General features: G+C 47.5%; 1 long non-coding RNA gene across 1 annotated transcript; it reads right to left on the minus strand.

Annotated features, from left to right (window-relative positions):
• Window positions 1-19,534: 19,534 nt before the first annotated feature.
• LOC146859067 (uncharacterized) lies at window positions 19,535-22,490 on the minus strand. The gene is made up of 3 exons (XR_014979734.1): window positions 22,371-22,490; window positions 21,367-21,588; window positions 19,535-20,653 (listed from the first exon to the last, which is right to left on the minus strand). It is a non-coding gene; the product is annotated as an uncharacterized LOC146859067 (long non-coding RNA).
• Between the last annotated feature and the right edge of the window lie 225 nt (window positions 22,491-22,715).

Consider the following 22,715-nt stretch of genomic DNA (forward strand, 5'->3'; position numbering starts at 1 on the left):
CAAGCAGGTACTCTGGTACAGGGTACCTGCACTATCTTTCCATTTCAAGCACTGCATCGTTCCTACTCATCCCCTTCCTCCAAGCACCCAACTCACTTTGGCCTAAGGACCCACACCCCCTGAGAATATAAGCAATCGACTCTCAATCTCCCATGCACCCACTGCTCCTGTCCGATACTTTCATCATTCCCTTTAGCCTCCTGTTCCTTTCTCCTAGGGTGACCAACCACCCGTTAATTTCACGGACTATCCATTATTTTGCTGTCTTCACCGTTGTCCGTCATTCCTTTTACGCAGGGCTTTAAGTGGGCCGGCAGCTTTTTTAAAGGGGGCCTCGAAACGGGTCTCTATCGGGCTCTGTTTTGTGCCCTGGCACAGGCGGTCTGTTTTTAGGTCTCACCTGGCGTTAGCAGCGCGGATGCGCTGCTAACGCGATGCGAGTGCCTTTTGCTATCGATACAGTTTCCAAACTCACTTAAAGACACGCCTTTGTTTTCAATTGGCGTGCATCATCGTTTATGTTAAACGCTGACGTTGATTGAAAACTGGGCTTGCAGGTTACCGCTTTGTCCACTTGTAGGACGGCCCGTGTGGACAAGCCCACGCCATTTTGTTTTGCTTGTGGCAATAGCTTTGTGTTGTCATGGCAACCAAGCTGTGCTATTTTTTTTTTTTTTAACATTTGTTGACACACACAGCATGCAGCTTGCCAGAGTTACGTACACGCGGTGTGGAACTTGTGCCTAGAATTGCGTTCTTTTGTGTTATTTTGTTTTAGTGCATGTGTGGTTTAAGCGTTTCACAATATTTGCTTATTTTGAGGTAGCTGTGATTGTTTTTTTGGGGTTAATTATTCTACATGTGGTATATAACTTGTGCCTTACACGCGGCATGCAGCTTGTTATTGTCTGTAGGTTTGTTTTTTTTTTGGTTCGAAACATCACCAATAAAGACTTTCCTGAGGCCGAATAGTTAGGAAGCCTGATTCAGCAGACGACTAAAAGATACTTGGAAAGCATCCAGTTGAGAAAAAATCATTAGCCTGGGATACTAAAACTGCTTTTACGGGGTTATAGTGTCCCTGCAGCTGACACGGTTTTCAATCTGATTACACAGAACACTGTCCGAGCGCCGTCACTTGTCAACAAGAAGGACCTCGGTACCGGAAATGGGTGTGTTTGTAACATCCCCTCGTGATGCCGAGTCTGCCGCCGGAAGAGCGCTCACTGTACGAGACAAAGAGCAGAATAAACAAAGTCAAAGCATTATGGATTGGCAAGCTTGTGTTGGCGCGAGCCGTCGGTGGCAGGTCTCGCGCTACCCGACTACAGGGAACAGCGGTGTCAGACAATTCAACTGCATAATTACAGGAGCAGGAGCAGCACGGAAGGCGAAGGGGAATACTGTCATTACGAAGGGAGCCGAGGGGGCGCACGGGTGAAGGCAGTCACATTCAGGCAGATTCCGCAGTCACAAGAGCGAGAAAGGGATTCTGAGACAGGCAACGAGTTACAACTTGCAGAGTCACATAATTTGTCCTTTCTCAAGATCAAGGGGGCAGTAATCTTGGCAGGGGTGATGAGATGCATCGTAAAAGTTACTTTTAAGAGAAGCGTATGGGAAAGTCCAAGCGAGTCTTAATGAGCATTTGGCCAGTAGCATTGTTTGTGATTGACTGGTTGAAGATTATTCTTTCTACATCACATCAACGCCCCTCTTCGCCCAGGACTTCTCACTTGAGTTCATCTTGCCTCCATTTTCTTTCGCGCCAACTAGATGCCCGTCTCACCTCTCCCTCTCTCATCCTCTGCTACTTTAGTTCATCATGGCTTTTCTTTCCTCCCTTCTGTGCCAGCTTCCCCCTCACCTCCCCTCCTCAAGACCTCCACTCTCCAACCAGCTCTTCGTCATCCACACAGTGCAGTTTGCTTTCCTTCTCAGCTCTCCAGGTTTCTTTGCTCAGCCACTCTTCACCACAGCTCCTCTGCTATGGCTCCAACTTAGAGCCCCTCTGAGTCCATGCACTTTTCCTCCTTTAGGCCACCTGTCCGGGCTTCGGATGGATCCTCCTTCTCCACAGTCCTCTCCAGTCCACCTCCCTTACGGCCCAGTCCTTTCCCCATCCCCTCTCTTGCCCTCGGTCCCTCCGAGTAGAACCAGCACTGCCAAATCCATTAAGTCTGGCTTTAGCATGCCAATATATGTAAACAGAGGCACTCACAAATGCTATTTACATGTGCAGCATGCACAAAAGCTGTTCATCACATTAAGGATTGCCCCGCTGGCAATGCCAGTGTTGGAGAAATGTGGCAAGGTCAGATTGCTTTTAGCATAATATCCATACAGAATTTTATTATTTATTTATAAGTTTAATATAGCGCCAGCTAGACCCGAAGGTATCAGAGCCCTTTACAAAATCGTTAATAGGAATACAGTAAATCTGGCACGCAAACACAAAAAGGAGAAAATTCAAAATAGTAAACAATGAAAAAAACAGTAACATTAACAAGAGAAGCCGATTTTAGATGATCAAAATGACAGCAGATAAAGAGTTGAATTTAACAAACAGCTGGAAGAACGAGTGTACTTTTCAGATATGAAATAGCCTCATGTATTCCAATGGAAGCGCTTCCTAGAAGATGGAATGATGCACAAAATAGTCAATAGCAGGATTTGAGTGTAGTGCCACTCTGGGTGGAGTCAAAGCACACTATGTAGATTTTAAAGAATTAATACCACCATCTCTGCAGACATCTATGCAGTCACGCCAGACCAAACAAGCATTAAAAATGCAATAGGTCTCGCCTTTCCTTACGTTAAAGCCATTTGCTTTGCTATACAATACCATTACCAAAGCAAATGGCTTTAACTTAATCAAAGGTGAGACCTATTGCATTTTCAGTGCTTGTTTCCTGACTGCAGTGACAGCAGGCACATCGATGTGCGCGTGCTCACACTGCTCACTTCTCACTAGAGGAGAAGTTACGGCATTACGTCATGCCAGGTGAGCGTTGTAGGGGAAGGGAAATCCTTTCCAGAGTCATTTTCTCTCTGGGTTTCCCTTCTCTTTTATAAAACTCAAGATCAGCAACATTGTCGTGGTGCACCCGGGCTTTAAGTCGAAGCTTTTCAATATTATATACAAGCCATAGTTGCTACCTATTTATCATATGCAACTAACAATTGACCAAGCCAATAGTCGTGACTTGTTGTAGGTATGATGTTACTTGTTGTATCACATATCTGGGTGCAATGACAAGCAGCAAAATAGAAGTCGGGCGACACGCTAAGCACAGAGTTTTAGCTTACGGGTTTTTTTTTTTGATAATCAAGTTTTATTGTTTTCAAACACGTGAAACAAATCAGCATATACACGGAGATCATTAAAACGAATACATTCCTGTAAGCAATGCATCCCGCCGTCACAAACCCCATAAGACATACACAGGTAAGGTATGGAATCAGGTTAATCAGAACCCTCCACATTGCCCAACCACTTCCCCCACACCCTACGATACTTTTTGCCGCACCCCTTGGCCATGTAAAGGGCTTTCTCCTGGGTCACACAGCAGTCTACCCCCCTGCGCCACCTCTCCAGATCAGGTGGATCAGAACTTTTCCAAGCCGCTGCTATGTCCCGCTTGGCCACAATCATAGCTGTATTAAAAAATTACTTTTTATTTCTGGACCCATCCAGCCCATCCGTGATCCCCAGTAGTGCATGACTTGGATCGTGAGGAACCTCCCAACCCAATACCTCTGTAAGTTCCACCTCAATACACGCCCAAAATTGCTCCAAGCGGGGGCACGACCAAACCAAGTGGAGGAAATCAGCCAGGGCATGAGTACATCTCGCACATGACGCGCCCGGGCGCAAGCCCGCTCGGTGAAGGCGCAGGGGAGTGAGGTACGCAGCTTGCAGGTAGTAAAGCTGAATCACGACTTACGTGTTTTTAAGCCGCGTCCCCAATTACATTGGCCACGCCCCTTTGATAGACCACCCCCCCCGGTTTTTCATCCCACTTAATGCCCGGCTTTCATGGACGCCCTTTGTCCGTAATTTTGGGACTGCAGCAGGCTGTGCTGTTCCCCTGCCACAATATCAGCCAGCTCTCATTCCTCTTTCGACCTTTAGAGGCTGCAGCAGCCCCTCCTGGACCTGCAACAGACTGTGGACAGGCCCATTGTCATTCTGACTGTGGCTGATTATCATATTTAGAATGACAATGGGCCAAAGGTGTATTGAAGCACCCGCTAAGTAAGGGTGTGACGGGGTCAGATAAATGCGTTTCATGGCCCTTCCTAACTTTGATCTGTGGCTCACAGGTCAGCACAAGACAGTAGAAGAACCTAATAAACAAAACAAGAATAATCACCGCGATGCAGCAGTGGGAAGTGGGCCAAAGGGTGCCAAAGTAGGCAAAAGCAGCAACAGAAATATAAATATAAATTATTAAAATGGCAAATCAAAAAGAAGTATGACACAAATAGAATGAGAAAACGAATGAAAAATAGAATACAAATAATGAAAGAGCTGGAAAGATAAGAAAGTTTTAACAATAAAGGAAGGACAAGAGGATGATCAAATAAAAAAAGGAACAAAAAATGAATGGGAATATGAAAATATGAAAAGAAAATGAAATATGAATTAAAAAAATAGAGAGAAAAGAATGATACATAAATAGATTATAATCCTATGAAATACCACAATAAGACCTGCACAGTTGCTCAGTTGCTCAAAGCTGGGCGCATACTGAAAAATTGTGAAGTGCACGATTGGCTCAACCTAATAAAAACTTTTTTTGACTTGTATTTATGTTGGTTGTCAATTTACTCACTCATATACTATTGTGTGACCTCCTCTGGTGTGACTGTAAAACGTACCTTTTGTCCCAAATGTTCGTCCTGAATTTTGACTGTCTATAATGAATTTTTGTCCAGAATTTTGACCCTTTGTCCTGAATTTTCACTCCCACTATCCTGAATTTGCACCCATGCCAGTTGGTCACCCTACTTTCTCCTACTAGCCATCCCAGAACTGCCAGCAGTGGTGGCCGGCATGGTTAGCAGGTTGCGGGGCGGGTGCGCGGGGGGTGGGAGCTTAGGGGGGGAAACATAGTGCAATTAAATAAATATATATAATAAAAAAAACACTTACCTTGCCGCACCGGGTCTCGCGTCTCTGCCCTCCTCGTCGCACAGGAAGTATAGCCAGGCTTCCCTGACCAATCACAAATTTGCAATGCAGCGTTGTGATTGGTTTTGAGCGTCTTGGTTGAACGGTCATTCAGGGAATGGGGGCCTGGATTTGTTCTCCACGCAGGCTGTATTGCAGCCCGCATGGAGAAGGGCAAAGTGTGCTTGACTATTTGGGTGGCCCGAGAGTCCCCCCAAACAGTCATTGGGCACTTAAGAGTGGGCAAACCACTCCTCCCCCGCATTAAAGCAGTGGGGCGACGATCCTCCGACATAGTAGAGGAGCCGTCCCTGACTGCCAGTACTCCACAGCTGTAGGTACTTGTGTCCCCAACCTGCCAGATCCAATAGCAAAATGGCAGCCTCATTAAATGCCCCCCCCCTTTAATCCTGGCCAATGGCACCCAATGGGCACTCACAAGAACACCCCCCCGCCCAAAAGGCTTGGTGGAAAACTCAGCGACTTTACTTCCCTTGCGGTGCCCCTTTAAATGACCTGGACCGCACCCTCTGGGTCACGTGGGTAAGGCGCTCCCTCTGGGTCATGTCGGTAAGGTTAGGGCATTAGAGTGTTGGTCACATGCAGGGCTTTCAGTAGGGAGGGACCCTTCAGGTCGCAGCCCTGCCAGTAATTAAACAAGCATTTACAATGCAATGGTCTCTGCATTGTTAAAGTTAAAGGTATTGGCATTGCTCATGACATTATTTTTGTTTATGTTTTTGTTTTTAAAACATTTAAAGAAATGGCATTGTTATTTACAATGTCAATAGCTTAATCACTCTCAAATGCGAGACCTATTGCATTTGCACCCACACACAGAGCCACCCACACACACAGAGCCACCCACACAGAGCCACTCACATAGAGCAACCCACACACAAATAGAGCCACCCACAGAGCCATCTACACACACACACACAGTTACCCACACACAGACAGACCCACCACGCATAGAGCCACCTACAAAAAGAATACCCACACACACAGAGCCACACACACAGAGCCACCCACACACACAGACCCTCCCCCACACACACAGAGCCACCCTCACACACACACACAGAGCCACCCCCACACAGAGCCACCCCCACACACACACATAGAGCCACACACACAGAGCCACACAGTTGAAGTTAATGTTTTACTCAATGTTTATAAGTTGCAGACATGTCGCTCTGCTTCTAGTTAGCCTTTCAGTTCAGGTGACGAAACGTAAGTGCACGCCCCAAGTGAGAAGAGTTGAAAATAATAAACATCAAGCAAAATGTAGAGATAAAGAGAAGCAAAGAAATATGCACCTTGACCTCTTTACCACGAGTGTACTACTCGGAGATAGAAGAGACTCCAGAAAGAGCACTCCGTTTACCTGCAGTACAAGGCTGAGCACAGCAGGCTTCCACACAGACAGCAGCTGCACACCTAAAAGCTCACTCATCAATTGTTGGAAGGGCACCAGCATGCCTGACGGGAGGTGTGGCCAAAGCAAGCTCAGATTCTCTCACGACATGTAAGTTTAGCGGTCCAGGAGTGCTGTTAGCAACCTTCGAAGAGCCTCCGGGAAACCGGTCATTCAAATTTCAGGATCCAATCTTAACCCTCTTGGACCGAGTAACAGAGATTATGCTGTGGCTTACTCTCGCAGTACTCTTGAATTTTGGAGGCGAGCCTGAAGTAAGCCAAGAGCGCTCCTAGTTCACTCCTGAAACCAGTACTACAGGAGAGGGGCACACTTACTCCTACACAAATCTTCCATGATAGTACGCATTTCTACTGAGGTCCCAAATGACAGATTTATACCTGACATTCATGAGTAAACCAGGACTACTGTAAGAGTAAAACACTTTTACACGAATCATGATAATTAGGCCCTTAATAGCGCTAATTGTGGCGTTTTCCACTAGGATCGCTCGTTTCCTGCCAGTTGACTGTTGAGATTACGACTATTCCTCTCCAGTGAGTTTTAATGGGGGGGGGTGGCATTGCACTCGAAGTGAGGCCATGCAGCTGTGGAGCTGGGCGCAGCTATCCCTCGACTGCAGCTTGCAGTGTTTGCTCGGTCTGCTCGATTCGCCGCGGCTCGGGGGATTCAGCTCGTGGCTCCAGTTTTATGGACTGCATGCTCTCTTAAAAAAAAACACAGAGCCGCCTGACGTCCATCTAGTGACAGCCATCCAGCTACATTTTCTACAGGGCATAGAAACTACAGCCATTATAGTCCTTGGGCCACAAACTACCTTCGGAAGAGCTCGCATGAAAGTAACCGGACACAAAGCACAACTCTCGGCCGGAGAGTGGTGAATGGGCAGGAGAGCGGTGAATGGGCAGGAGAGTGTTTACTGGCAGGAGAGTGGTGAAAGGGCCGGAGAGAGGTGAATGAGCAAAAGAGCTGTGAATGGGCAGGAGAGTGGTGAATGGGCAGGATTGCGGTGAATGGGAAGAAGGTGGTGAATGGGCAAGAGAGCAGAGAATGGGCAGGAGGGGGGTGAATGGGCAGGAGGGCGCTGAATGGGCAAGAGAGGGGTGAATGGGCATGTGAGCGGTGAATGGGCAGGAGAGGGGTGAATGGGCAGGAGAGGGGTGAATGGGCAGGAGAGGGGTGAATGGCAGGAGAGGGGTGACTGGGAAGGAGAGCGGTGAATGGGCAGGAAAGGGATGAATGGGCAGGAGAGGGATGAATTGGCAGGGGAGGGGCGAATGGGCAAGAGAGTTTGTGAATGGGCAGGAGAGGGTTTACTGGCAGGAGAGGGTTGAATGGACAGGAGAGCAGTGAATGGGCAGGAGAGCGGTGAATGGGCAGGAGGGGGTGAATGGGCAGGAGAGGGGTGAATGGGCAGGAGAGGGGTGGATGGGCAGGAGAGCGGTGAATGGGTAGGAGGGTGGTGAATGGGCAGGACAGGGTTTACTGTTTGGAGAGGGGGGAATGGGCATGAGAGGGGTCAATGGGCAGGAGAGCGGTGGTGGGCAGGAGAGCGGTGAATGGGCAGGAGGGCGGTGAATGGGCAGGAGAGGGTTTACTGGTGGGAGAGGGGGGAATGGGCAGGAGAGCGGTGAATGGGCAGGAGAGTGTTTACTGGCAGGAGAGTGGTGAAAGGGCCGGAGAGAGGTGAATGAGCAAAAGAGCTGTGAATGGGCAGGAGAGTGGTGATGGGCAAGAGAGCAGAGAATGGGCAGGAGGTGGGTGAATGGGCAGGAGGGTGCTGAATGGGCAAGAGAGGGGTGAATGGGCAGGTGAGCGTTTACTGGCAGGAGAGCGGTGATGGGCAGGAGGTGGTGAATGGGCAAGAGAGGGGTGAATGGCGGGTGAATGAGGTGTTCCTGGAATATGGGCGAAGGTAGAACTATGTTTGTTAAACGTGGACCCGGCGGGTTGTGCAGCGCCCTCTGCCGAGAGGGGAAGGCGTGGAGGCGGGGAAGGGACACCTGAACCCGAGGAGACAGCCGAGGCGCTGCAGGTAGGAGAGGGTGTTATGCTGGAGTGGGGGCAGCGCCGGGTATGAAGGTCGGCAGAGGGGGGAGAGAGTTCGAGAAGAGGTGAGAGTGGGGGAGGGGCTGTGAACAGACTTGTGACCAGGGGCAGGGGTGTGTGGGGGCTGAGAGAGCATAGGGGCGAATAAAGCAGAGGGCGGACAGACGGGAGCCGCACCCCATGGCCGGTGAGGGACAGCCACGGCTGAACGGGGCCTGGTGCTGCCAGAAAGGGGGCAGTAGGGGGACACGACGGGTGAACTTGCTGACCTGGGACCGGTGGCCCCAGGGGCCATGCCATCTCCTGGCCGCTTCAGACCGGCCCTGGCCTCGGTGGGGGCCACCTGGGACTCCCCCGGGCACTGATTGGGGCACAGCTCCCTGTAACTGGAGGGCCCCGGCAGAGCCCTCTGAGAGAGCCGGGGGAAGCGCGCCGCATCCAAGGGACGGTGTAAAGCGCAGCGACTGCCAAGGCCTCGGCCTCTCGGCGCTGCACCTCGCCTCAAGCCTCTCCGTCCTGAATGCTTGCATCTGGGGCACAAGAATAAACACATGGACATCACCGGGCGAGTCACTGGATAAATGGATACACGAATGGATACGTTTATCGATGACTGGACAGCGAGCTGTGCAGGAGACACAATCGACGCGTAGAAGGAGGCCACGATTCATCAATTATCCCCACGACCTGTGGAGCTTCGATATAAAGAACGGAAACCGCTTTTTTTTTATCTGGAAAGATGAAGTGAACGAACCCTGGAAGGCAAGAGCTTCGAGGCGCACCGTACAGGGTCAGGAATTAACAAACACTAGTGCAAGCCGTGCCCGCAGCTGCCCCTGTGACCTCCTCAGCACAGCCCTGTGTCATATGCTTGATAACGTGTGTGGTGGTGCGAGGAGCTGTGAAGTACAAATAAAGTATTTTTCACTCACACCCACAGGGTACAAACGGAGCGAAAACTGCCCCTCTGTCGAGGTTTAAGGCACGTGCGCTTCGTCAGGGCCAAGCTTCAGACGTGTATTTCATGTTATGAATGAAAATGCATACTTTCAAGAAGGGGCAGCTGCATGGTACATGCCACGCGGACTGGCATTGCACGTGCATTTGTTGTGTCCAGGTGAGGGTGCGTTTGCACGTGTAGGCACGTGTGCTGTATGTTCCCGCAGTGTACTGCCAAAGTCTGTGCAAGACGATATCTCGGCGATGCTATTAATAGCGCTTCGTGCAGTCCTGCCGTTTCCAAGCGCTTTAAAACAACAGTCGTGCCAGTCATAGTACGTTCATGGCAAATGTGATGTGCTCCCGACCCTTACCCAATGACATTTAACTTAACTTATTGGCAACACATATATATATATATATATATATATAATGTTCTTAGCTTCCAGCTTTTTGAAATGGGACAGAACCGGAAAAAGCGCGTGTTCTGTGCAGAAATTGAAAATGATGACGGCGATGACAATATGTGCTTGGTCCGGTTCAACAAAGTGCACACGTGTGAGGGTTTAGTGTGGGTAGCGCTGTGATATGAGCATGATGCATACAGCCCCCCTGAACCCCTATCGAAAATAAAAGCGGTGACCGGCCTTTGAGCGTCAAAACCGCGACCTGAAGAAGGCGTGAAGGATGAGTGGGTAACTTAATGAGCCGTTTCTTTTTAATTATGATGAATGGGGTTGTGCTCGCCCACGTTCCCTGCATGTATCTTGTCAGGACAGCGCAGACACTGGCTTTTCACTGCAGTTCACGATAACGAGGCAGGGGGTTAGGGAAGGGGCAGTTTTCTGGATGCATAGTACTATTTTGTAGATGAGTAGTTGAGGTAGGCGCTGTGCGAAATAAATAATTTCGAGATTCAACCCATGCAGCGCCATGGTTATATATATATATATATATATATATATATATATATATTTTTTGTTTTGTTTTTTGTTGTGTTTTTTTTTCCCATCGCTCCTAATCATGTGTTTTTAGACTACGGTTCCCTTTTATACATGACATGCTATAATCCAATTGGACGTGTATCGTAAATACATTCACGCCCGGGCGAGGTGCAGTGTGTGGACGGAGCGATACTTGCAAAATGTCCCCCTGCACCAGGGTCCGTACAGGACTCGGGTGCATCGTGTCTCCACAGCAGGGATTCAGGTCTCCGCATAAAATATTGCGTTTGATATACCGGGTCTGCTTTAAGCGGCTGGAAGAAGCCTACAACTTAGGGGTTTCATTGGTTCCACGTGACCATTGCAGGAGTCTTTGACATCTTAAAATTAATGTAATTTTTCCGATGAATTCTAACAATCGTGAGGCATTCCCCCGTGCCTTTGCGAGCAGATTTGACTTTCATCCCTCCCATGATCAGAGTATTTATAATTCCCACGTACCCATTAATGTGTTTATTAATTGGCTCCTTTTTTATCCATTTGACATTCTATAATATCATTGGGCGCAAATGCATTCATCCAAGTGTCGCGCGCTGGCCACTCTTCTCACAAATCTAGCGCTTTGTGCGGCCACACCGCATGTCAGCTGCCTCCTGTATGGAGTTCACTGCCTGGGGTGTATATTTCGACCAGACACGTTACTCGAAGACTACAGCGGACAGACATACAGCCTTTCAATTCGTAGATCGATTCATACATTCATCCTAGTACTTGCTTCTCTGGTGACTCTCTTTTAATGGCACTTTGCTTTACAAAGCGCTTGTTAGAGTGGTGTGCCTTCGAATCACTTTAAACCACAGGTGCTACATTTGAACAATTTATTGTTACTTATTATGTCCCCCTTTGGAACACAAAATGCTAAATCGGCCTTGCAGGAAGTGAATACATAATCGTTGATTTGAGAGAAGCGCTTAGAAACACTTTTACCATAAACAAACCGACAGTCCAGTCGTAACTGTTCTTTTCGCAGGGCACCCGCCTGGGCTAGTGATTTACAAAGCTATACTACACTCCCTGCCACCTGACCCCGCAGCCTGATCGTCCCTTTGTCCTAGAAACTGCTTTAAAGCACTATATTAGGTATGGCCCTATATGCAACAAGCAACTGGCACGAAAATATCTGCAGGGGAAATATCTCCATGGCTCCTTTTAGCACGCGACCATCACCTGATGCATATAGACAATGTACACAGTATATCACATGGCAGGAGAAATATCTCCATGGCTCCTTTTAGCACGCGACCATCACCTGATGCATATAGACAAGGACGCCATTAACACCGCCGCCTTTCTCCGAGGTGAAGCAGAAATGCCTCGGAGAAACGCAGTGGTGTTTTCGGATTCGGGGGCGTGTTTTTTCTTTCTCTCCTCTTGCCATTGGCTGGAATGTTTACATTCCAGAGAGAAAGAATCGAAAAAACACACCCCCGAATCCGAAAAGGACGGGGCTTGTTTGGAGAGACAAACCTCTTCTCCAATGGCTGACCAGCATTTAAGAGGCCAGCCAATGGAGACGGGGTAAAAAAAAAAGGGGCGGGTTAAAGCCCCATTCCAAAACATTAAATCTCGGAGCGAGACTGCGCAAGCGCAGCCTTCGAGCCGAGACCTAAAAATGACTTTGAAACATGGCCCTATCAGACCCAATATTCATGTCCTCAACTTTACAGGTACAAATACTGCAAAGCCCTTAAGATGATCGACGTCCGAGGTTTTGTTCCGGTTGAAATGTCATGTTTTACTTAATCATCTTACGTTCCTTAAGAGTGTTTTTTTGTTCAGAATAATAATCGTGCATTGTGGGTACTGTGAACTGAGTCACCTCCAGATGTCTGGTTGACTTCAGGTTGTGGGTGGTGTTTATGACAGGGATACAATTGCGAGCTCTAGAGTTGAGACTGATGGCTGGGTGAGTTTCTGTCAATGGGTCATAAAAGCGCTCAGGCAACATGCTCATCTAATCGTTGCCTCTTTGCACAGCACACAGAGGGATGGTCACATGTATGTTAATTGCAATTGTGATTCTCTGCAAAAGTGTGTGAAAGAGGCACACAGGAGTCGAAATATTGACAGGGCAAAAGTAAAAGAAATTGCAGTGCTTAAAAGTGAGCGAATGCATTGGGTGTGTGAGTGTGCATGCGTGCATGTATGTGTGTGTGAGTGTGTTTGAGATGGTGAAGTAAAGGAGCAGCAAAGGAGTAGATACAGGAGAGACTGCAGGGGCAGCTCCTCCACGTGAGCAGAGGAGTGTCGCCTCACTGCTTTCTCGCAATGCGAGAAGCAGAAACATAAAATTGTATTTCAAATACCATTTTATGTTTCTGTTTCTCGCACTGCAAGAAAGCAGAAGGCAGGGTTTGGTTGGGGGCAGGCGGGTGGGCGGTTCTGCTCCGGGCAGGGGAGCAGTGGCTAGCCCACTGTTGTGGGCGCTGACTGTTTGGTCGGTCCCAGGGCCGACCAAACCAGTCATGCACACTCTGCATTTTCTCTAAATAGGCTGCATGAATAAGAAAAGAGAGAAAATGGCCTCCCCATACACACGTGTGGGGTCGGCGTCTAAGCCAATCGCAACACTGCCATTGCAGTGTTGTAATTGGCTCAGGGGAGGGGAGGGAGGCTGCCTGCTTCCAGTATTAAGAGACACATCGCGGGACCAGAGGAGATGGTAAGAAAAAAAAACTTTTTCTAGTTAAATTACCCCCCCCACCCGCCAGTCATGCCGGCCGCGACTGGGAGAGAGTAAAAAAAGGGTGCTGAAGAGGAAAGAGATGAGATGTGAGATATGCAGATTGAGGATTTTAGAATGATGTGGGGAGAAAAGGTCAAATGTGCTTATCAGAGAGACTGCAGTGCAAAGTGGTGTAAAAAGAGGAACGGGATTGATTGAGACACTCTAAAGAGCACCACAGCTTCCACGGGCCTTAATTATATTGAATTCATAGTTACCATTTTGTTGAATGAAAATATTTTCAACTCTAATTATTCACAACAAATTCATTTTTATTACTCATTTACTCGATATTGCTAACAAGCATTGGCAAAGGCCAATATGTCTGTCTTTTAGGCGCATCAAAATACTGTTGGGGTGGCATGCAATGGGAAGCACAGGAGTTTAGTTTACATGTTTTAAGCTGCACCTTTATAAGCATACGCCACGCCATTTGGAAAGGATTATAGTTACGCTCTTTACACCACTTGAGAGACCCCCACTATTTTCATCCCATCCTGGTCAGGTGGATGAGGCTGGAGCATTCGCTGGGTCACAAGAGTAGGCATGTCCTGGGTCAGATGCAGGAGGTTAGTGTGTTGTCATGACCATGTAGGAGAGTGAAAACATCCCCTTTTCACATCTGAGATACACAATCGTCCCAAGCCATGTTAGTGCCGCTGTTGCACCACCATAGTATAGGTAGTAAATCTACTGCACCATGTGGGTAAAACCACACATCACTTAGATCATGTGAGTGAGGCTTCTATATGGATAAAACAAATGTGCTCCCAGGACTACTTATTTATTGCTACTTGTCCTGTGGGTCACGGTGGGAGGAGGGCATTCTCTGGGTCACAGTGGTGAGGCTGGGAAAGTTTCTTGGTCATCTGGTTGAGTTTATGTGTATTCGTGGTGATGTAGGTACAGCTATGTGTCTCCTTGGCAGTGTGTGAATCAATGCCCTTGCTTCCATGCACGATTATTGCATCCCCAGGATCATGTGGATGAACAATCCACTGAGTCGAAAGGGTGATGCTAGGGTGTCCCTTGGGTCATGAGATAATGGCTAGTATGTCCATGAATGGTGTGGGATGGGATCCCCTTGAACAAGGTCATTGCATCCCTGGATCATATGTCACAGAGCGGGCGCCTGGTGGAAAGACTTTGACTGCGGGTTTGACTGGATGCCCATGATTTTACAATTTGTGACTGCCAGAGATATGGGCAGACACTTCCAGTAACCACGTTGCTGCCGACACAGGAAGCGCCCAAGCAGGAAGTGCCTTCCAGAATAGGCCCCAAAAAGGAGAAAACAGCAAGACGGTAAAAAACCTCCACAAAGACTTCAGGGCGCAGGAAAGACTTCAAACCAGGATTCAAGGCTGAGAGGGAAAGGGATCCAGAAGACAAGTGGAAAAACATCGAACAATCAGGAAAAAGGCAGTCAATACCCAGATGACCCTCAGGAAGGACTGGAGCAAAGGAACACACCACAGGAGACCTGGAAGCATTGTGACACAAGGAAGGAACGGAAACCCTGCCTTAAATAGGTAGAAGAAGCGAGGAAGTGCCAGGTAGTGAAGAGGTGAGGAATAACAGGGAAGTGCTGATGAGTGCTTAGAAGTGAAGACGAGTGGAATGTCTGGGAAGATGCCAAAAGTGAAGAAGTGAGGAAGTGTCAGGAAGTGAAGATTGAGGAATAACAGGGAAGTACCATTGACTGTCCAGAGGACACATGTGGAATGTATGGGAAGTTCCTAAAAGTGAATAAGTGAGGAAGTAACAGGAAGTAAAAAGTTCCACAGGTGGAAGAAAAGCAGTAGCTATGAGCAGCATTAAGAAAGTCTTCAAAAAGGCGCCAGAATAACAATAAATGACTTTTAGCAGTAGCTCACAGCAATTTCGGGCAAGAAGAGCATAGTCAAGTGCTAGAGGGCATGGCATGGGCGAAGATGTGCATAGAATGCATTGATTCTCTGACTAGGAACACACACTATATAGAAAAGCACAAAACATGGTGCAAACTCTGAATGTTGGATCCTCTCTAGCCAATAGGAGAGGATCTCGGATGGTCATCCATCTTCTCTTTCGAATCCCACAGTAAACGTCCATGTCAACATGTTATTTGCGTATTACAAAAAGATACCTCAAGGAAGCTTCTCATGAGAAACTGTGCAAGAATACACTGTTAGCTGTTCAGTGTCCCATTGTGTAACAATGGGCTACTCTATGAAATGAAACTAATATCTAGCATGTCCTGGTTATATCATGAGACTCAAATCTACAGGAGTATACTTGGTCATATATAAGCATGTGGCAGAGGTAACTATCTCAAATACGATGAAGTCATATGGTTTGAGGAAGGAAAGAAATATATTTTGCAGCAAACAGCACATTTCATGAGGATGTTAAGTTCTGCAGTTCAAATATAATGTTAAATCAGCATTTACAAAAAGACATTTCTTTTATTAAAAGGGAAATAAGGGAAGGACGGAAACTATTGAGGCATAGCAATGAAATATCACAAATGGGAGCTTTCTGTAGAAATAAGCAGCATTTTTCTCTTTTTGCACATTTAATAAAAGCCCTTTTTTTCGAAACTGTATATTGACACGCATTTGCTACATTAATGTTAAGACACATTTCTACATTGTTATATTGTTCATTTATATAAAAAAATCCAACTTCCTTACTACGAAGAATGGAGTTGCCTCATATTTAAGAGGTGAGGTATGCCAGGGAGAGGTACCTAGAAGTGAAGAGGCGAAGAATGCCAGGGGGGTACCTAGGTACCTAGAAGTGAAGAGGCGACGTATGCCAGGGAGGTGCATAGAATTGAAGAGGTGGGGTATGCCAGGGAGGTGCATAGAATTGAAGAGGTGGGGTATGCCAGGGAGGTGCCTAGAATTGAAGAGGGGGGTATGCCAGGGTGGTGCATAGAATTGAAGAGGTGGGGTATGCCTGGGAGGTGCATAGAATTGAAGAGGTGGGGTATGCCAGGAAGGTGCCTGGAATTGAAGAGGGGGGTATGCCAGGGAGTTACTGAGAAGTGAAGCGGCGAGGTATGCGGGGGAGCAGTGGCAGCGGAGGAGCGTCGCCCCACTGCTCTGCAGCAGTGAAATAAAGGAAAAATAAAATGATAATAAGTCGGGGTTATTATCATTTTATTTATACCTGCTTCGGCAGCTTTTTGGGTGGGGCTGCCCTGGTGCCAGAAGAGCAGGGGGGAGGAGTGGTGGCACACTGTAAGTGCGCATGAATGTTTGGCTGGCCAGTCATGCGCACTTTGCATGTTCTGCACACAGGATGAGTGCTTCCTGTTCCGTTCTGGCTGGGAGAGACGACATAGGAGAGACACGGCGAGGAGGTGAGTTTTTCTTTTTCTACATTCCCTTACCCCCCACCCCAATCCGTGCCAGCCACCCCTGCCCAGGGCCAGACTGGCCGTAGCGGGCACCGGGCATTTCCCTGGTGAGTCGCCAGGGTGGGGACCGGTTTTGGGCCTCTGAGAGGCCGTTTTAGTTACAGGGCCGTTTTTGCAGCATAGCTGCAATATCTGCCCCTTGTAACATAATTGGCCGAAACCGTCCCTGGCAAACATCTCGGCTGCACCCCCAAACCCCCGGGCGAGCCCTTTGCCACGGACAGTTTTAGTTCCCAGTCCGGCCCGGCTCCTGCCAGCAAGGTGCCTTGCAGTGAAGTGGCGAGGAATACTAGGAAAGCGTCTCCGTGTGATTGGTTCAGCCTGTGTGCCTCACTCTCAAGAAGGCACCAACGTGTAATGGAATCACCCAGGATGATGAATAAAGCTGCTAAGGCCTGCTGGGTCCAAAGCAAACACATTCCTGGAGTCAGGTCTGAAACCTGCCAGCGGGCCTCCTGCCCTGTGAGATTTACAACCTAAATGTCAAGGCCTGGAACACAGAGGCTCGAGCAGGTGAACAACAAACACGGCCCTGGCACTGCACCCACCCCCACAGGCCTCTGGGGCGTGGCACCGCAGTTCAGGCAGCTGGGGAGGGGACGCAACTACAGGTCCTGGAGTAGGCACGTGAGGGGGTGTGCAGGCCCATGCCACCCACCGTCTTCCTCCTCTCAGCGTCGCAATGCAATCAGGAACAGATCTGTGCTTTAAATGGGAAAAAATAAGTGCAGGTACTCATTAAATTGAGCTAGGGGCGTGGCTAGTGGGCGGGGTTAGAGGCGGAGCGAGACATGATACAAAAACACTTCTATTGAGTATTCATTTTGCCCTTGCATTTCCTGGATAGTGGTCTCAAACTTTCCATATTTGCAGATTAATACCTAAAACCCTGAATGTGCCAAGCCATCAAAAGTACTTTTAGCACTTTCAGGCTAATAATCAATGTGCTCTAGGGCGGGAGAGACTCTGCCACTTACATCGGTTGCGGGACAGAACAAAACATGTGAGAAATGTATCAGTCTAAACAAAATGTGTTAACTCGTTACACAAAATGAAGGCCAAACGCCAAATGTTCATGTTTCCTTGTTTTGTAATATTTACAACTTCTTAAAATAATAATTCTAATGTTTCTACTTGCTTGCATCTAGCGCAATCCTTAAATATACAAGAGTGCACACACACGAACAAGCATTTCTCGCATTCCTTTTCAAACACGTCCCGATTCTGTTCCTCTCAAACATACTGTCTTCACATCTCAAACCTCGTGATACCTCCCACACTCACCTCTCTCCCGTTTGTAGCTAATTCTGTCCCCTATTGTATTTGTATCCTATCCCTCTCTCTACCATCACTCTTTCTATTTCTAATCTGCCCTCTCCGCGCCTCTCTACCTCTTTCTGTAACTTGTCTGGATCTCGTACATATCTATATCTGGGCTTACCCCTTCAGCTTCTCTAAATTTCCGTACTTTAAACTCTCCGCTCCTTCCCCCTCACGCTTCACCTTCACTCACCCCCATGTTTCCTCCTCTCCCCTCAGCAGAAAGCCCCACGGCCTGAGAGCTTGCAGTGTCAGGCAGTGAGCACTGCAGGGTCCTGAGCATATGCTGAGGCCAGCAGGGTAGAGATCATTGGAAGAACAATACTGGCCTCTAATGGAAAGGTCAGTTGACCTCCTCCCACCTCACCTGGGCCCCAGGGAGCCCCCCCACCTCATCCCCGCCCATCATGGACTCAATGTCCTAGCAGGCGGGCGGGGGGGATTTGCAGGGGAAAGTGAGAGAGGAGAAAGACAATCAGACCCCACTGGGAGGCCAATTGGTGAAAATGGCCCTTTGTACTTGCGTTCTTCCATGGCAAACACTAACAAGACCACCCAGTGGCAGGCCTCCGATTGGCCGTTCAGACCCCATCAGGCAGCTTGCCAGTTGTCACAACTAAATAATTTAGACGTCACGGCCATAATGCTGCCAAAAAATCGAACTCAGCTGGCCCTCGGGCACCAGTCAGTGCCCACGTTATCAGCCAGAACCTGAGTACCGGTACTCTCCTTGACAGTGGAGAAGTGCCGGTACTCGGCTTGGCAAAAATAAAAAGTACCGGTACTCAGTACCGGCGAGTACCGGCCCATTTAAAGCACTGGAACAGATACACGGTGCTGCGCCATTTGTAAGTCTGTTGACACGTCTACCCAGCTCTAGTCATTAGATGTAGCACTGTAGGTGTGTTTGCACATGCCTCAAATCTAGCCCTGCTATGAGAAAGCACAACAGAGCCGAGAAGGCTGACCTCGCGGTGAGGCAGGTTGTCCACGTGCACCGTGTCTAGCCTCCAGTCCCAACGCCTGTGTTTTCCGGCTTGCCGATGAGATAGCTCAGTGGGTACATGCACAGCTACCTAGTTTCCCAGGTCGATGAATGACACGCTGTTTCAATCCAGGGTTTACAGCGCTGGTTTTACAATGGGATAAATAAAACTTCAAGGCCCAGAATGCAAAGAAAAAATTTGGACTGGCGTAGTGAATCATGGATCTGGAAATCTGACAGGCCCTAAGTCATGCATATGGTACTCAAACCTCAGAACAACCTGCAGCTTACCAGTTTGAATCCAGATAGGCTGGACTCCACCTTTCCCCCTTTCCAGATCAAAGAAAAATTTAGCTGTTGATTTATTAAAATGTTTTTAATTAGGTTTTACATAATAAAAAACAAAAATAGTACAAAAACTACATTCCATGTTAGGTCTTCTATAGCTACCAACCCAATATGTCTGTTAGAAAACACAGTTGTTAAGGTTGCCAACTTCATAGGTGAAAAGAAAACTAACATGCCCATATAGATGTTGTCAAAAGTGTGTCTGTAATGATGGAACTAGACGCACCTTCTTTGTTCTAATACTCTAGCAGTCAAACTTGTAATTGAATACTAGGCTACAGTGAGTCATATTATAAGGTATGTCATGAGAGGGTCAGTGACCTCCCTCTCTATAATCTTATAAGTATTTCTAGAAGAACTGGTAAGTATCAGTGGCAACTGAGAAAGAGGGAAGATACCAAGAAGAGAAGAATGAAGAAAAAAGTTAGAGAAGATGAAAGAATTGACAAAGAGGAGGGCTCATTGACCATTATGACACAATAAATCAAAGCTATCAGAGGGAGCGATGTCAATTACCGATACATCCCTCGTCCTCATCCCAGTCATCACTTTATGAGGTCTGTTCCCCCCTCAGGACAGGAAACATAAACAGGAAATGCTGGTCCATAGCCACACCCACCCCAGCCGTAACACATTTAAGGACTAGCATGCCCCCAGCACTTCCTGTTTTTGTTTCCTGGCTAGGACGAGAATAAGGATGAGGAGCGCTGAGGTTCCATCACAGCTGGTGCCTCCAACATTGAAGCCAGGTTCCCCCTGCCGGGCTTATGGAAGACCTGGCTTCTTGCAAGGTGAGCAGGGGGAAAGAGGGAAAGGATTCCCTAAAGAACTTGACCGTGTTTATTTAAAGAGACACATTTTGGGTTTATTTGCATAACTCGTATTTGTGTCGGGCTAGTGTGGAGCAGTTGTAACTCATCAGAAGGTTCGTGGTACCCATCGCCATGGGGCGGTCCTGGGGAGCGCTCTCAGAGAAATGCAGAGGAGAAGCTGCACAAGATCTTCTACGAAACAACACTCAAAAGCATATTATTCTTCTACTTCATCATTCTTCAAAGGCAGAAATTCTTTTTGTCAACCTTCTAACTTCCAGAAGACAAAATTATGATAGAAAGCAGTCCAAACCTTTCCAAAGCCATCCAAACAAGCAGGATCATAAGGGGAGTATCGAAGATCAGCGATCCTGACTACGCTGGGTTCCCGGAGGAGATTGGACAGTTGGGGGAAGAATCCACTATTTCCTGGATGCATGGTTGTTAACGACTAAATATCAAAGAGAGAGTGAGAAGTGTGAAGGCTCGCTCCGCTTCCCCATGAAATTCAACAAACATTGAGAGACAGCCTGCTACTAAAAACCTAAATCCTGCGTTATTCCTTGAACAGATGGGTATGGAAACCTACTGGGTTTAAAAAAAACAAAGGATACAAATGATCTCCTGATCCTTCTCAATAAAATACAATATGACCCAGAAAGGGATGTATTAATAAGTCATGCCATTGAGAGCTTATACACCAGCTTACAACAGAAGAAGACTTTAGCAGTCAACCCAGAATCTCTAGAACAAGGAGAATGGGAACATACTACCCCAATATCCTTTGTTCTTGACTGTGCCCACCCAACATTGACTAGGAACTTCTTCGAATTTGAAGGCACTCTCTTTCTACAAACATTCAGCACTTCGATGGGTAGGATTTTTGCCCCACATGTGGTCTGACTTTATTTCTACAACTTTGAAACCAAGTATATCTTGGATACAAGCAATCCTAACAAAAATACCACAATTTTATGGAAGAGGTACGTAGATGACATACTGATCATCTGGGAAGGAGACAGTACATCTACCACACCTTTCTTCACCTGGATCTATAGTCACGACAGAAACCTTAAATTCACCCGCACAGTGGATAAAAAGACAATAACATTTTGGGATGTAACCATTTTTAATGAAGATTGCAAATTACACACAAAAACATACCATAAATCAACTGATAGGAACACACCCCTCAATTTTGATAGCTTCCATCCAAGATTGTCGGATCTGTTGGAGCCTCCAACGAATACTCTTCGAAATCGGAATGATGCACAAAGGGGTCCACCTCCTGTTAGCCCTGACTCTGAGAATAATCAAACACAGAGCAAAGGGAGAGTAGGCAAGGGAAAGGGTATTTGGGAAAAGGAACAGCAAGGACTTTGACATCTGCAAGAACAAAGAAACATACATTAACTCCAGGCATAAACACTGCTCTCATGTAGGACACAAGGACAACTCCTGTTTTCCTGAGTTCCACTTCATTCGTTAATATTTTAAACGTCTGAATGCCTGTAAATACAAATATAGATTCATACCCTTCCTACTGATGCATCCACTACATAACTAATGCTATCAAGGTCACTATTCATTCGCCATACATACCTCACATAACGCATAGTAAATCATCAACATGTGACTCGCCATAGGAAAATATTTCAAAGACTTCTTGGATACAAAGGAAATGATCCTAGTAATAATCAGAGTCTTGTATACTTTCCTCTTCTTCACACTCACAATGAGCGCTAATCCGCATAGGGTTAGGGACCCCCAAATAGTTCATAAATAATATTTGAAAATGAATAGGATATTCAACTAGACAAAAGAGAACATGATAGATATGAAATGAATGTTCCCCAACTTGGGGCCTTGTTGATGCTTCCTTTCTATTGTAGAAGGTAAATAGTTTGGTGCTCCACACTCCCTTAGTCCCTATGTAAAAGAGCTTCCTGCTCTTAAAAAGTGACCAAAAGACAACACTACTTTCGTTTCTGCGACTTCACGCAAGAAACAAAATGGCTAAAATGTGTAGATAACAAGAACAGCCCTCCAAGGCTGTATTACACTGGAAAGGAACCCCCCCTTGGGGCTCCTAAACGTTCCGTGGACTCGGAACCAGAAAAAACAAAGAAGAGCGGACCGCTCCGCTCCGACCTCCCTCAATTCCTTACCTCTGCAGGGCTGCCCCGGGCCCACGCAGGAGGCCCTCCTAAGAGGGCGGCCCCCCTTAGTGCCACAGGATGGCACACGACGAGCAGCCTCCCAGTGTTTGGAACCCTCGAGGGTCCCCCATGCCCACGTCACTTCCGGGCAGGAGGGGGTGGGGGGAGAGGTACTTATACCTCTCCCGCCCACTGATCGGATCGCCCTCATTCTTATTCTGCCTGGATGCCGTTTGTATTGTCCTGGTCTTGCGTCGGGTTTTCGTGACCCCGGGTATCCCGGTGAGAGTTTGTTGTTCAGATGGGGGCGCGAGTTGTGGAGCGGTGTGGCAATGTTCAAAGGGCGCCGTGTGT

This window comes from Triturus cristatus, chromosome 3_2, assembly GCF_964204655.1.
Source record: "Triturus cristatus chromosome 3_2, aTriCri1.1, whole genome shotgun sequence".
Lineage (NCBI taxonomy): Eukaryota > Metazoa > Chordata > Amphibia > Caudata > Salamandridae > Triturus > Triturus cristatus.